Source organism: Ambystoma mexicanum, chromosome 8, assembly GCF_040938575.1.
Source record: "Ambystoma mexicanum isolate Mex_15411 chromosome 8, UKY_AmexF1_1, whole genome shotgun sequence".
In the NCBI taxonomy this organism is placed as follows: domain Eukaryota; kingdom Metazoa; phylum Chordata; class Amphibia; order Caudata; family Ambystomatidae; genus Ambystoma; species Ambystoma mexicanum.
The window spans coordinates 626,546,206-626,563,245 of NC_090929.1; the positions used below are offsets into that span (position 1 = coordinate 626,546,206).

The window sequence follows — 17,040 nt, forward strand, 5'->3', positions numbered from 1 at the left end:
GGTGGAGGTTGAGGCCTACCCTGCACCTCAGGACGACGCCTGGAAGCCCTCGGCTGTGCTGCTGGTAGTGCAGCGTACAGGTGCCCCCTCAGACATTTGTCCGGTGCTAGGGTGTAGCCCTTCTGGCGGAAACCTGATAACAGAACCTTGTGGTCTCTCAGTGCCCTCAACGGTAACGTCTGACGATCCTCGGCCTCACGGCCGGTAGCTGTAGCAGTCTCGGAACCTGCACTGGTACAAGAACCTGAAATGTTCCTTCGCTCGTGCGCTTCCTGAGAAAGGAGCTGCGTTTGCGGGGTGCGATTGAAACCAGTGCCCCTACCTTGGGCCTGGACTTGTGCTTGATGAATTCCTTCAAGTCCTCTTGAGGTGATCTGCCGAAGAGCTCCCTCCACCGAGCTAACCGGTTTTTCAGAGCGCAAGATCAAAGTGCGCCACAAGCGGTACAGCCTTCCCAGCCGTGGTCCGGGCCAAGGCAGCGGAGGCAGAGCGTGTGAGGGTCAGACGTAGGGAAGAGCCCCTCGCAGGGTGGACACCTGCTGAAGCCCGCTGACATCAACATGCGCCAGGGAGGAGCGTGGCACCAGAGGATAGAGTATCTGAATGAAGATAAGAAGACGACAAAAAAAAAAAAGACACTTCTCCGGGGAAGTTCGTGTGGAATTACTAGGCCGGAGGCCTAACCCAGGAGCGCTGGTGAAAGCGGTCCGTTCCCGTCAACGTGGATAAGAAGACTGGGGAATGGCACCGGTGGGCGGAGTCAGGGGAGAGCATGTTCCCAGCGCTGCGCCCCTGTACGCATCTAAATTTAAAGGGGAAGAGGATTTTTTCTGGTGAAAAAGGTTCCGTCTCCCCTCCCTAGCGAGGGATGCCCATACGGTATGGAGGAAAGGGGACAAAACGTAGGAGTACTAATAGTGTGTTTTCAATAGCACGACTTACACCTAAAGCGTCAACATTATACATGTTTATGTATATTTAATGATAATTATAATACTTTGCCTTTTAATGCTTTTGTTAATTCATTAGCTGGTCTTTTTCCTGACTTTGTAAGTGTACAATAGTTTGAAAAGGACATACTAATTGAGTAATTATATGTTTGTATAAGTTTTCATTTACTAAAGGTTTTGTAATAGGTTGGGGGTTTCAGGTTATTTACAATTGAATGCATAGGTAGTTTATTTACAATATAAAACAGATTGTTGACATTTCTTCTCAGACGATTTTCTTTTCTAGAAAAAAATACATAAGACCAAGCAACATTGTAGTGTCCTCATTGGTGTTTTTTTCATCCAAATGAATTAATTTGACAGACTTTCTATAGTATGTGCATCTACAACATTGATATACATATAAAGGCAGTTTGCTTATTTCAAAGTTGTATGTTTGCATTTGTTCATCGTACTGTTTAAAACTTCTAGAGTAACTGTTTTCAATTGTTTCTTGGAATAGTTTGATTCCAAAATATCAGTCTTGTTTATCATTGCAAAGGTCTGCAAGATTCAGTACACTTTGCAATTCCATACATTGTTGTAATTCTAAAAGTGATTATGCTGGTATTTTTAGCTATATACATTTTACAACCTAAATGTCTATGGGCTGCATTATGTGCACCAAGTATGCGAATGTAATGAAATGTACTTTAGCAATGACAATTTCCTGAAAAACAGGAAATATGATGCCCTCGTAATCCGGAACATTCTCTTATTTAACAAGAGTAAATTTGTTGGAAAAGTTAAATTTTGCCTTTCTTTTTTCTTTGACAATACTTAAACACCAAAGGTTTTTAAGTGTGATTCTTGTACAGCACATGTTTGAGTACATGTATATTGCTTTACTTGTGGTACTTACTTGTGTAAGTTTGCATTTCATTTGATGTAGGTTTCCATTCATACATTCAAATGCATTACCTTTTGTAGTAAAAGCATATCTGTTTTGCCATTATTAACTGTGTATATGTTTTCAGCAAAATGACAAAGTATGTACACATTCACCTAGGATGTTAGTTTTGAAATTTTGAACATTGTAATTTCTAACATTTGATTTATTACGTAACACTTTGGAAGGAAAATTATTCCTTTTGAGCACTTAGTGTGCTTAAATAACTTCTTTTGTGTAGATTCTTTATCTACAACATTTTGAATGTCATTTTGTTTGCCATACATATATGTGCACTTTTGCAAATTTGAAATGGTCTCACTAACCTTGTAATGTTTGCTCGTTTAGCTAAAAAACATATGTTTTTGTATTGTAGATGTTTTTGAAAAGCTATATATGAATATTTGCAATTTTCTTTTTATTTTGCATGTTCTGCATGGTATTTGTTTTTGGTTACATTTTTGCACGTTTTATTTTTTTGTTGTCTTTGTTGGTTTGGGCATTATTTTGTTTTCTTTTTTAAAATGTGTAGTTCTTTTTAGTGTTGATTGGGTTCTATTAGGCAAACCTTCATTTTGTTTTTATGAATGGTATTTTTACGTGCAATAGCTGTGAACTTTCACTTTTGTTCACCACTGCTGTATACCGATTATCTGTAAAACATGATTTTTAAAAACCTAATACAAAATAAGTTTACGAACATATCTTGTATCTTCTATTTAGGAACTATATGAAATGACTGATGCACACATTAACCCCTTAAATGCTAAGGACAAGCTATCTCGTCCTCAGCACCACATTTGTAGTGCTGAGGAAGAGATAGCTCGTCCTCAGCATTTCTTGCCTCCCTGATGCTGCAGCAGGGATCCTCCTGACCCCCCGGCTGTAATTGTAATTGTTTAGTTGTACAGCGCTTATACACAAGTGAACTGCTTCAAAGCGCTTCAAGGCGGGAAGGGAGCAAGGGGATACGGTAGTCATTCTTAGGCCTTGAGGTTTCCGAATGATCTAACAAAATACATAACTAACGCACTAGGCCTGATGGCATTTCTTCCAGTGCAAGTGCATGAAGTGTTTCAGGCGCAACCAAACTAGGGAGGGGAGACAGGGGTGTGGGGTTAGGACAGTACTTACTAGGCCTAGTAAATTGAGGTCATGCAAGTGTACAGACCGAAGTGCAAGGGAGGATTGTAGGGGAACAAGTGCGCCCAGTCCAGCAGGGCCCTGGGTTAAGTGCAGAGAGGTTATCCCTCTCATGGAATGTATGCTGAAAGTGCAGTAGTGCTGAACATAGTGCAGAGGCCCGGAGGCAAGTGCAAAGAAAGGCGGGAGAGCCTGCGACCTTTGAAGGTCTGGAGGTGAGCCAGGAGACCAGTCAGCAAAAGCTGAATAGAGTTAGGGAAGAGAAAGAGGCAGGAGAGAAAAAGAGAGGAGGTTAGCACGGGAGAGAGAAGGAGGAAGAGAAGAGGAAGGTCTTGAGGAGTTTCCGAAACTTAAAGAGCTCCGGCTTAAGGTGGAGAGAGGCAGGGAGGCTGTTCCAGAGGGAGGCACCTGCAGAGGATAAAGATCTAGCCCCAAATCTCTGCTTGAAAAAACATCTCACCTGCAAAGAGTTGGATGATGAGCAGAGGGCTCTAGAAGGAGAGTATTTAGGAAGAGAGCGTTGCAGGCTCCGGCCACAGAAAGCCTTGTGGACTATGCAGAGGGTCTTGAACTTGATCCTAGCAGCCACAGGGAGCAAGTGGAGGGATTTCAGTGATGAAGAGATGCAGTCCATTGGCTTGAGGCCCAGGATAAGTCTTGCGGTTCTGTTCTGGATGAGTTGTAGCGGTAGTAGTGCCGCTGGTAGAGGGACTTTTTGGAGATGTCTGAGGTGTGAGAAAAAAAAGGAGTGGAGTCAGATATTACCCCCATATTGTTTGCCTCACTAGCAGGTAGGGGCGCAGGGCCAAGGGAGTCCGGCCAGTGAGAAAGTGGGAACGCGGGAGCATGGTTCCTAATGAGGACCATCTCGGTCTTACTGGCATTGAGGCAGAGATCATTAGCAGCACACCAAGACTGAATTGCGGACAGCTAGGAATGAGCGAGGAGAAGGAAAAGGCAGAGGGTAGCCTGAAAGAGAGCTGTGTGTCATCCGCATAACACAATGTTAGAAGTGAAGATAGAGATCTTGTGGGCCAGAGGGGCCATGTAGACATTGAAGAAACAAGGGGACAGGTTAGATCCCTGTGGGACACCACAAGTAGAGAGAGTGATGGAGGAGAGAAAAGACCCAAGTTCCTCCTGGGAATGATGGCCAGAGAGAAAGGAGGCAAGGCACACCAGGGCCAGATCTGTGATGCCCAGGGTATCAGAGACGGAGATCAGGATGTTGTGGTTTACCGTGTCGTAGGCAGAAGAGACTTCGAGAAGAATGAGGATAGAAGGAGAGTTAGGTCAAGATTTAAGAGCAGGTCTTCACAGGTTTTCAGAAGAGCAGTTTCGTGCCTCTGGATGCTGTAAAGCCAGACTGATGGTCATGGAGACAACCAACAGATTCAATGTGGCAGGTAAGCGGAGAGATAGCTAATTTCTCCAGGAGTTTGCCCAGGAAAGGATTGCTAGAGATCGGGCAATAGTTTGTCGGGATAGAAGGGTCAGCAATGAGTTTTTTGACCAGAGGGTGCACAATATGCATGCACTTTTTCTCTGATGCTGTATAGGAAATGTCGGACTTCGGAACCACCACTGATATACAGCTTGATAAACAAAGACCTTTCAGCCTTGGGAAGCAAAATGCTCACTAAATGGGGTAAGGATAACATGTCCCTATTATCTTCAATTGAGAGCGGAGACGAGGAACTTATTAAAAACCTGGTGAATGACATAAAGAAACTAAAGGACCTAGACTGAATAAAAACTTTAGAGGCAGCTGCAACAAACAAATTAACATTACATCTTCCAAGAAATACGAAAAAAGTAAATGAAATTCAAAACTTTATTAAGAGATGTCCAAGCAGATCCGGCCGTAAACTCCTCTTAAGAGCACGGCTAAACCTCTTGGAGACTAACGAAATTCTGGCCATAAGAGGACTCTTATCAGACAAGTAGCTGTCGGTTCAGCAAATTAACCAACGAAAAAGAGACTGTACGCCATCTGTTTCTGTCATGTTCGGGTACTGCCAAGATAAAATGCTGTTCTGCTTAATTTATGCTTAGTTCAAAATGGCGCAGGCGCAATGCATTCTGGGAGTGCTCGGAGCCATGTTGGATATTTACTTCACTCCGCAGTGAAAGGCTGCACACATTTTGCTGAAGTGTTAGATTCACAGCGCTGAGACAAACATGCCTTTTCAAACTTGGTATGCAGTCAAGGCCATTTCTGCTGGGAAAAGCCAACGTTGTTATGACTTGCTACTGTTCTCCGTGGAGCATGTTTTTAGAGCAGGGAGACCCTGCATTCCTTGGGGGAGAGCTCTCGATTGACCCAGCTGGCAACCGACGGCTGTCCCTCAACTGCGCAGGTGCAATTTCAGAAGGTTCGAGAATTAACTCCTTTTTTTGGAGTGCCTATATAGGCGGTAACCTGGAGGGGTCAGGTGAGACTTCAGCCAGAGAAGGACGCTCCGTCTGGCCTTCCTGTGAGCTGTGGCACTCTCGTCCTGGCTGTCCCCAGGGTCTTCCAGACGCAAATGGGCGAGATGAGGAAAGATAATACGCTCACGGTGATGTATTCTTTCTTTGACTTCTTTACTTCTTCTGCGATTTATGTCCATGTTAGTTTTATGAGTTATTTCTATGTACCTGTAATCTTTGAATAAATAGCCGTAAAGAGCTGATTATCTTCTAAAGTGTGTCTGTCTGTTTTTGGGTTGAAGTATTGGCTCTATAATTGCATTGGTGATTTATGGTAGTTCCGTGCACTTTTCAGAGGAGAGCAATACAGATGCCAATATACACATCACTTTAACATCAGCCTGCTCCTTGCAGAAGAAGAGATCTGGTGGGCAAGAATGATAGCTGGTGATAGAAACCCTTGGCTAATGGCCACATTCAAAATTCTGCAACATTTATTACGTCCAGCATAACTTTCCAGCGAAACAAAAATGAGAAATGAAATATTCATTGTTAGCTGTACAAGACCTAGAGAAAAAAACGACTAATTGTAAACTGCATATACAAGAAAAGACACTGACAAAGAATTATTGAGAGAAAGTTTAACTGACATTTTTGTAAAATCTATTTTTGGATTAAAACAAATAAAAAAAATTAAAAATGCATGCACTATTGTATACACATATTCTGGCTAACTAATGGTTCTGCCATGTAAAAAAGAGCGACACAATTGAACACTATCAAGTTATTGGACCAAGTGGCAGTGTACTACAGTGTCCCATTGCAAATTTGAAGCAATAATGGATCCCATTTTAAAGGTAAATTGGTAATTGATTATTGCAATGATAATGGAATAGAATGGATCTTTCATGTCCCTGATCACCCGCAAGCATCTGGTCTTATTGAACGCATGAACGGTTTATTGAAGCAACAGTTAGGCAAAACGGGGATGGTACTTTGCGAAGATGGCGGGAACATATATTTGAAGCTGTTCAAATTTTAAACAACCGTCCCATTGCGAACACTGAAACTCCATTGATGCGTATGTTAACGCCAGCCTTGCAAATGAAACCAAATTGTGCAATTGAGACTCTTTCATATTGGGAAACTTCTCCTGCTGCCTTGGTTCCTTATCGAGCCAATCCGGAATCTGCAGGGGTGCATTTACATGCAAGAGAGGAGATTCGACTACAGTCAAAAGGCATAGTTGTAAATGACACTGGAATTGGTGTACATATTCCTTCTGCACATATGGATTTAATTGCACCAAGATCAGACCTCGCCCTGAAGGGCATTCAAGTATTGGGTGGTATTGTTGACGCTGATTACCAGGGCGTCAGTAAGGTGATTCTTTTAAATAGCAGTGAGAACGTACTGCGTATCCATAATGGGGACAGAATAGCACAATTGATTTTGGTACCCGTTATAATATCCAGGTTTCAATTACAAAAGTTTTTGGCTTATTTTTCGAAGTTGCTCAGGCAGCCGACTCCTTACATTCCCTGTTAATTATCACGTAATTAGCAATAGTGGCTTCACTACTTTTCATCAAATGTCACGGGTCACTGGATTTGGACGGATACTAAGCCCATACCGTCCACAAAATATTAGAAAAAACAGTAGAGTCCAGGACTCAGCGCCAGTGTAAAGCTTGATTGTTTAATGGCACAATTTGTTACACATCGTAACTATATGGAGCCCTCTACTTGGTTACGCGTTTCGGCTCCCACAAGCCTTTATCAAATCAGGGCTATATTAGTTTAAAACGAAACCATAGTTGTATTACAGTATTGACATTCATACCATAATTCAAAATCATGGCATGTAAAGATTACACATTGCAAAAAGTCCACATATTGAAGTGGGTTGGTGAAGTGGAGGATTAAGAGGGTTCAAGAAAACAAGATAATGTCGTCATATAGACATATGAAACCATAACACAGTAACACAAGAAAATTATTATGTAAGAATAGCAATAAAAAATAAAAAGAAAGAATAAGAGTGTAGCCCTCGTAACCAAGTAGAGGGCTACTGTTTTTCCATATAGTTAAGATGTGTAACAAATTGGGGCATTAAACAATCAAGCTTTACACTGACGCCGAGTCCTGGAGTCTCCTGTTTTTTCCGTTATAATAACCACTTTAAATAAAGGTGAGCCTCCCACTGTGTTAACGGTTCTTGGGAATCAAGGATTTGGCTCATCTGATATGATGGTGCCCGGTGCAAAGGTATGGGTTGAAAAACCTACTGGTCCGGCCGTGCCGGCTGATGTAATTGCGGCCGGAAATGATCAACTTGTATTGGTGATGGAACCTGGGTAATAGAAATAGACGCATATCTCTGCTGACAAATGTTATTTACATGAGTGACGTGCCTCACTGATATTTCCTTTTTCTGAAATTTTGCTTTTGATCCAGAGTGTGTTGAGTGCCTGTGTATGGCACCTTGGTAGTCCATTCGGGAGGGTCAGGGTTCATGTCCGAGGATGTGGCAGACTTCTCTATTCTTCAAGTAGAGCAGGGCATGTGGATGAAGACTGATGATTCGCCCATTACTTATGCGCCTGAAGATGCTTCCATTGCTGCCTTTCGCATTGCATACAGGAAACTGCACGAGCACAAAAATAAAGTAATGCCTTTATCTCTTCCTGGAATTACAGCTTCCTTTTCCCATCATGGTTATTCAGCATTGGTTAGGCAACCCGAAAACGTTTGGATCTTTTTGGCCCAACAAGTTTTGAACATTTTGCATTTCTGTTTGACGGATGTACACAGCTCTGTGGATTTAATTTCTACTTGCCTGGTTGCAATTCCAACGCCTACTTTAATTTTGAAAAACCTATTCTGTATGCTACACAATGATTCTATGTTACAGCATTCGGATATTTAAAGTTCATTTTCTGTGTATGAATACTGCAAGTTCTGCGATGACACTATTCAGAAATGGAAAAATATGACTCACGTGATGACACATGATATTGCTCCTGCTGACGTCTGCTACCGCATGACGTGTGATCCTGCTTATATCAAAAATGGTCAACAATTGAAACTTGATAAACACATCAAAAGAACTGATTTTGAGAACCTTCTATGTACTAGATCTGTAAAAGTATGTACTGATGTTTCAAACAATATGATATGTAATTTTACAATTGATACTGCTAGCCATCTGAACCATGTAAAGCTTCCACCTGTTTGGTTATTTTCTTGTGGTAATTTTACTTATTCTTATATCCCTGCTAATATTTCAGATGGCCCATGTGCTTTGACACAACTTAGTTTAATGATGTATCCATTGAAACCTGCTGTTACACGTGATACACATGCCGCTTCATTTAGTACTTTAACACCAGATTGTAATTCTGAAGTGCATTTGCTTTCTGAAGCTGAAGTAATAGCCTTAGCTGTTTCTATTATTGAAGAGTGGGGGTTAGCTGGTGGTGGTTATAAAACTATGATTAAGCTTGCCTGCTTAGTAGTTAAAGGACTTAATGAAACCTCACAAGCATTAACTGAATTATTATTGGATAGTAGACATTTTAGAAAGGCTATTTTACAAAACAGAGCAGTTATTGATTATTTGTTTTTGAAACACAATTTGGGTTGTAAAGCGATGGAAGGCATGTGTTGCTTTGACTTAAGTGATCATTCCCGCTCTATTGGGAAGCATATTGAAAACATTAAAGGCCTGGTAGCAAAAGTGACGCAAGATCGATATGAAAATTGGTGGGAATATTTATTATCATGGATTCCTAAAGCATTACGTTCTGCTTTGCTTTGGCTTTTAGGTATTGCTATAGGTTTAGTTGGTCTATGCTGTTGTGCTTCATGTATTCCTTCTGAACGACCTTCTGGGTATGGAAGTTGAGTGTTCAAGGGGTGGAGCGTAATGCTAGTGTGAAAAATGCGAGCCAGAATGACATGGCATCGATGCGCAGCCATTTTAAACATTCATCTCCCACTACAGTAATAAAGTCTGCATTTCCGCGAGCCTCACAGAATGAGCAAGTAGCAGGGAAAACAAAGCAAGGTCATGAACATATTATTAGAGTGGACTAACTGTAGAGAATAGTTATTGTATTGTCCATTGAAGGACAAATACAGAAGGGCAGTCAGAGCGCACTGCAGGTGCATGATAAGGGGTCTGGGAATGCATGCAAGAGAGTGGGGCGCTGGGTTTTTCCACTTCTAACTGGATTTTTCCACACTCTGTCTCTTCGACTTGTGATCTGCTCTTCGGCCGAGGGCAGAACGCAATTGGGAAGGAGGGTGGAATGCCCCCATAAAGGAAAGGGCATAAAGGACAAAGTTAGTTGGATGTGGAACCCTGGGTGATGCAGTCTTGCTGAAAGGAAGGACGCTCCACTTCAGACCCCATTGGACGCAGTGATCTCTTTGCCTACCTGCTGAGGGACTAAGCAGTGTTGCTGGTGGCCAAGATGACGTTTTCTTCTGCCTCTTTCCTAACGGTGAAGTTACCTATATTCTAATATCTATCTATCCATCCATCTATCCATCTATCCATATATAAATAGATAGATAGATGTGTATGTTTATGCATATATTCACATGGTGTAAATAAAGGGCCTATAAATGAGCCATTTTTAACTTCATAGGATGTATGCGTGTTTTTTCTGCTAGTCTGAGTTCAATTACTTATCTTTGCGAAAGGGGCCAGGGATACATAAGTATTAGTGCTCTCCCCATTGTACCAAAAAGATGCAAAACACCTACCGGCCAGGAGTGTTTAGGCCGGCTCCCTCTCTTGCCGCCTCCATTTGCCTGCCTTCGGGGTTCGTTCCCAGATTGGTACACAGTCTGCTCTCAACTGCAACCTGCGTCTCTCGTCAGTCTCCAAGTCGATGCTTGGAAAAGGAAGTTCTCCGCATTTTCTCGCAGCAGCCGATTTAAACTCCCTGCTTCCAGGCTGGCAAATTTCTTAGACCAATCACATTCTCCACAACACTAGACTGTGCATTATGGTTCACTCTCTTATGGCAGTCCAGTGAAAATGTTTGATAAATTCTTTTGACAGCTACTGCCGGATAATGAAGGGGGATTTCACAATACGCCATTAAGGCATGGGAAATGGAAGGTATATCCCAAAAGGGAAAGGGGAGATACCATGTCTAATCTGATGATGCCTGTCCATCCCTCTGAGGATCGCCTACCCTCACGTGACCCTCCCTCGCACAGCCGACCCCAGGGTCATGACCAGGCAGCAGCCGCCATCCCCATACCATACGAGGAGAGGCTACCTCTGGGAAATGTGATGAATCCTATAGAGTCATCCCTGATCCCCAGCCTACAGTCTCCTCCCATGTGGGCGGTGGAAGGCGGCTGCTACCGGATCCTAGCCCTCGGGTGGCATTCTGTAGGTGGATCACATGGGAGGAGACAAACGGCTGTCAGGGGAGAGTGGTGATGCCAACAGGAGAGAAGCAGTATACTTCTCTTTCTTGTGAGAAAGAGCCCTTAATTACCGAGTTTTTAATGGCTTGTTTTCAGTATTCAGAACCATGTCATTATAAAACTCTGAAAGCCACTTTGTTTAAACAAAACCATATTCAGTCTTCATGTATACATGGTAAACCTAGAACATATGGAACATCTGATGTTTATGGTGATTGTAATTTAAGTGCAACTGTTTAACAAAGTAACTTAAAATCATTTGAAACCTCCATGGACTTCAAGTACCAGAAAGCCTCAAATACTGAGACAAGGAAGAGGAGCAAGCAGTTTATGTGGAGGAAATGTGACAGAGTAATGTGCACTGCAGTTGTCAAGATCCAAGTCAGCCACAAAGGACATTTAAACCTGGAGATCACCTGCAGCTGGGGAATCAGAGAAGAAGAGAGGTGACAAGCTGCAGAGTGAACGGAGCGGGAAGTGAGACCGATGGCAGAGGCAAACTCACACAAAGGAGCCGTGAGGACATTGGGGAACGTTGGCTGGGTTGCAGGTTAGAGGAGTTCGAGACCAGAGAAGAGGAACTTGGGTGAAGTCAAGGCAAGCAGTGCACAGCAGGACCAGAGGAGACACGGCCCTGAAGAGCTGCGCTTGTTCTGGCGGCGAATGACTCAGGAGCTGACATGGGAACCAAAGGAGAATCTGCCAAGAAGGGGAAGCTTACCTCATGAAAACTACTCGCAGCAGTCGCACAGTGAACTGGTGAGTCAGTCGAGGTGAATATGGGCCCCAGGACGTGCAAATACGTTGTTTAGAAAGCACTTTTGAATACAAAGCAAATAGAACCGAAAAGAAAGGGCAAATATGGTACAACTCTCCTGACATGAGATGTCAGTTCGGGGAAACTTGGAACCAGAATTGCCACAAGCCAAAAAACATTGTAAACAAAACAAAGCAGCAAAAGTTGGACAATACTCCTGACATGAGATGTCACTCAGTGGAAACCTGGAAAAAGCATTGCCAAGAGCCAAGAGACATTGAAAGAAAAGTTGACAGGCAGAGCTTGAACCAACCCTCATATAGAGGATGTCAGTATGGGGAAAATTGTTACAAGTAATAACTGAAGTCAACAAAGTTGTGCCATTGGAGAAGTACAATCGTATGATACTTAAGAGAAATGTGAATGTTGCAGAAAAACCCGATAAAAGCATCAGGTAGCGAACCTTTCTGGAAAGAGATACCCGGCAGGAGAGTACCGCAGTGGATCTGTGAGAGGCAAAAGAGGGATATTCCTAGCAGAAGAGTAAACTAGGAAATCAAGAGTTTTCGGTTAAGAAGTTTCCTGGCACGAGAGTGTACCAGGAAACCCACTTAAAACTGGTGTGTTGAAGAGAAATGTTGTCCTATTAAATTGTTGTTACAATTGAACGCTTTGTCAACCAGATGTCAGTCCAGAAAAAGTAGACACCCCTCAATGATGGAGGCAATGTACTTTGTTGGCCGAAGACCAATCGCCTCATGTGTTTAGTATTACAAATACATAGCCATAAGCTTGACTAAAGTGCGACCATTCTGAAGTGATTGAAATCGCCATTTTGTTTTCTAATGTTTGCCTCTTGCTTTCTGTTAAAACTGCTTTGCTGAAAACTTATTCTGCTCCACTAGTACATTATTGTTCATGCAAAGTGCAAGGCCGTGAGAGACTTGTTGAAACATAACACAGCAATCCAGACAGAAATGCCTGGTCTCCTCCCTCACAAGTCCTTGGAAGTAAGTAGCGAGGCATTTATTCAGTACACAGGTGCCACCTAGTCTCGCTAATGCAGTAGAAATGTTAGACGCAAACATTAAATGGCTTGAATTATGCTCTTCTTTGCGGCCCCACTTTCCTGAGCCCTGTAGAGCCCTGGAGAGCAAGTTGACCCCCAGTGCACAAATAGAAACTAGGAGATAGCGAGGCCTGGAATGTGTCTCTCCCCTGCACGCAGCTTGCTTGTAGAGAACAGAAGCAGTGTGTTCTTATAACAAAGAATTTTGTCTGCAGGCTCACGAAATTGCAAACTGTTGCTAAATAAATGTCTGAAGGTGTCATACTTGTCACAATTGTCAATCATCGTACCCAATTCGAAGGAAATACATTATGGGCGGTATTGAATGTGTCACCACTGATTGTAAGATGCCTGCTTTGTATATATGTAACTGTTGTACAATTCTCACTCTCTTGCGTCCCCCGGGGTCTGAAAACACACGTCGCGGGGCGTGGGACCCAGTTGGCCAACAGACTATTTGCTTTGCAATAAACCCTAGCTTTTGGGAATACAACCTTGAGTCTGGCTTATCAGTTCGTGTGTGGTGATTTTGCCTTGTTTCCATACGCGAGGGTCCCCTAGGGGCCCCTTCAAGATGGCGCCCGAATAGGGACCCTCCCCCACTTGTTCCATTGTGTACGTTGTAAAATAAGGAAGGCGGAGAGAACGGCGAGGAGGGGACAATCGAGCCGGGATCAAGAGGTGTTCGGGGCGCCCCTGTGAAAGTGATGAGACTCCTTTGCAGATCTGCACACAAATGATCCCTGATTGACGTGCCCGGCCAGAGAACAAGGAGGCGAGGGTCCCGAAGCGAGGCAGAGTGAGCCAAGATACGCAGACACAACGTTATTGGTTGTGTCAGTATACGGACAAATCGCATCTTGACAGACGATTTGATTGATCAGGTGAGTCGTGCCCCGATTCGAAGTAACCCTGATATTGGTTGAGAGTTGATTTTGCAAAATCAAACACCAAATGTAAGGTTGATTAGCCAAGGTTAAGGTTAAAACATGCCTGGGGTATTGTCCACCTTAGCGGGATTTTTCCGCTGCGGTAGACAATCTTTGGAAACTGGCCAGGCCGCGCCACCCGAGGGGTCGCCGGCGTATGAGATGTACGTGAAGTATGGTGTAGGAGCGATAATGTTTTGTGAGAATTGGCATAGGCAAACCAGAAAAGAGGAAGATCTGCAGTGGCCGAATCACAGAAGTTTTGAGATTATGAGGATAGATTACTTGGAGTAGGTGTTGATGAAAGAGAAAACACGCCCTGCGGCATTTGATATCCTTAGGGACTGGAGAAGGGAAGCTATGCTTCGTTGGAAAAGTAGAGAGAAGAGCGCGCGCAGGCATAAGTCAAAAGCAGAACGAGTGAAAGAAAAGCAGGAGGAGTGGAATGATAGTTTGAGAAAATCAATTAGACATGGTCAGTTGAGTATAGATAAAATATACACACAACAAGAGTTGCATTCATCAGATGAATTAATAAAAAGAATTGACTGACAGAAGGCAAGGCCCAAGGAGAGAGACTAAAAAGACCGCGCCAGTGACTATTGCTCAGCCCCTCCAGTTGCTCAGCCCCTCCCTACTAATCAAACCCCAGTGCAGCCACAGATCCCACAATCAGCGCCTCCCATTAGCCATCCAGCGCCGCAACAGACACTTCCCGTTCCCGTTGTCCCATCCGCACCTACCTCCCAAGAGATTGTTTCTGTCCCATCCGCCCCTCCAATAATTGAACTTGAACTCATTGAAACGCGAGAGGGCACCGGAAAAGTGAATGCGCTAGAGTGACCCGTTGTGCGATCAGCAAGGAGAGAAAACGAGAGTTGCAAGAACAGGCAGAGATGTTTATAAACGGGAATGATGAAACGTCAACGCTAGCTTCGATGTATGAATTCAGGAGGAGCAATGAAAGACAGGTATTGTTGGAATGCATGGCGGAATATTTAATGGGGCGATGGAAACAGTTAATTGGGAGGCTACCGCCGCAACAATTGTTGGATTTGAATGCATTAGCCCGTTGTAGAGGGAGAGATGGAGAAATAAGGGAGCATGTGGACAGACTTTTTGAATTTAAGAATGAACTTGATGATGAATATGCTGAAATGTTTGCCACACCGGGGAAGAGGAATAAAGATATTAGGAGAGAAAGGAGGGAAGCAGCGATACCATATGTACAGCAGCGATTTCTACCGTTGCAAAGACAAACGGGTGATAAACTGAAAGTATGTATACGAGAGGCGTTAAGATGGATTTCAGATCCTAGTATTCCCACAATGGAAATACATTGAATATTTGATGAATACCCCTTGCCCATGAAAAGAGAAGCACTATGGACAATGGTTGAAGTGCTACTTCAGCAAGTGGCGGGACACAGAGGGAGAGGAAACGCACAAGGTAGAAGCAATTCGAACATGCATGGAGGGCCTCTGGGACTAAATCAGTGTGCGTACTGCAGAGGGAAAGGTCACTGGCGAGCGCAATGTCCACATTTACAAAATAGAAATGGGTATGGCCAGAGAAGACAGCATAGGGGGACCCAGGAACAAATGGGCAGAATAGAAGCCACATGCAGCAGCACCAAAATAGTCAAGGAAATGGTACCCAGAATCAGAACCAAGCTCAAAATCAGAATGCTTTTAGCCAGAATCAGAGCCAACAGAACACGCAAAGTGGAAATAGAGGAAGGGGTGGGAACATTTTCGATACCCAATCAAATACGTACTATAGTAATAGTAGTGATTACACATCGGATGATGTGTCATTTCCTCAATAGGACAGCCCAAAACAGGGGTCGGAACCAGTGCCTATTCCCGTGAATCAAAAAGGACCCTATGTAGAAATGAAAGTCTGCAATAGAGAGAATAGCTTTCTCGTAGATACAGGAGCGCAAAACTGCTCGATAGACCATCACCTGGTACCACTGTCAGGGCAGAGGAATATTTCAGTAGGGTTTGCAGGTACCCCAGTGATAAATCCAGTGTCCCAACCAGTAGCAGTGACATTAGGTCCATTCACTGAATATTGTCCATTTCTCTTAACAGAAAATTGTGGGGAAAACCTTTTGGGTTTACACCTATTGAAAAAACTGAGTGCAGTTATCCAATTATCTCAAACTATCCAGAAGAGACCACATCACTCCAGCCCTAAAAACACTAGACTGGCTCCCAGTAAAACAATGCATCACCTTCAAAACAATGTGCATAACGCACAGGGAAATCAGCGGACAAGGAGCAGAATTCCTACAAAAGAAAATAAGTCTACAAACCAATGAGACCCCTCCGATCAACCAACGAAATCCACCTGGAACTCAAACCATACCTTAAGAAAAAACTTGGAGGCACCTCCTTCTACCACTTAGCCGCAAAAACTTGCAACAACATCCCAAAAGAAATAAGAAACACTGAAGATCACCTAAAATTCAAGAAATCACAAAAAACCGGGCTCTTCAACACCACAGACTAAACCTTGAAACCAAAACCGAAAAAAGGACGACTAAGCCGGAAAGGACACCGACATCCCCGACCCGAGAGGGTAGCTCCCACGGCACCTGGACGGGTGACACATGATAGATTGGAACACAGGCAGTACGCACAGAGACTGGATCAACTATCCCAGAAAATCCTACCAACACTTTCGCCCGCCCCTGAGTTACCGCCAGGTACCACAGTAGCGCGGAATTGTCAAGATATTGGCAATCGCCACACTACCTAAGAGGCTGACACAGGCAGGTGCACCGGCCAGAGGAGTATGAAGGGAGGATAAGGGGAGCTATGAGAGAGCATGTTAGAGGTGGGGGCCAGAGGAGTAAGAAACCTTGTATACCAGTCGGAGCCAGATCAGATCAGAGCTGCATCAGTCGAGACTAAGCAAGCCGAGCGCCTCAATTCAGGATAGGACGCAAATTAACCAACCCTACTAACAATTTCCCTTTCTGCATACACCTCTCAAACTCCGAACCAAACCCAACCAAAACCTACAGCACAACAAACCGCACAAACTTCACTACATTGCAACAACAAAACACAAACACACATAGTCTTGCACAACAGTACACGACGACTACCAGGCCGCAAACGCCCCAGGTCCAGCCAACGGACCCACCGGGCTGAGGCCGCCAACAGCACATCACTGCTCTCTTGCACTTTTCCTGCTTCCTCCTACTAACTCAACCTCCCCTCCTCTTTCAGAGCAGCCAGAGCGCCAGGGGACCACTCCGGTGGTGATAGTGCGTGGTACAAATGTCCTTTAACATTAACATTGCACTCTTGATGTAGTGTTCTTGACAATTTCGCCACAGAATGTACCAGTATCTGAATTTTTGTCCAAATCTTTGCCAGGAGAATTTAG

The 17,040-nt window shown here is 43.8% G+C and overlaps 1 protein-coding gene across 12 annotated transcripts in view; it reads right to left on the minus strand.

Annotated features, from left to right (window-relative positions):
- Window positions 1–17,040, minus strand: part of EIF4G3 (eukaryotic translation initiation factor 4 gamma 3) — a 4,880,525-nt gene that overhangs the window by 1,742,212 nt on the left and 3,121,273 nt on the right. The gene's annotated exons all lie outside the window — the stretch shown is intronic.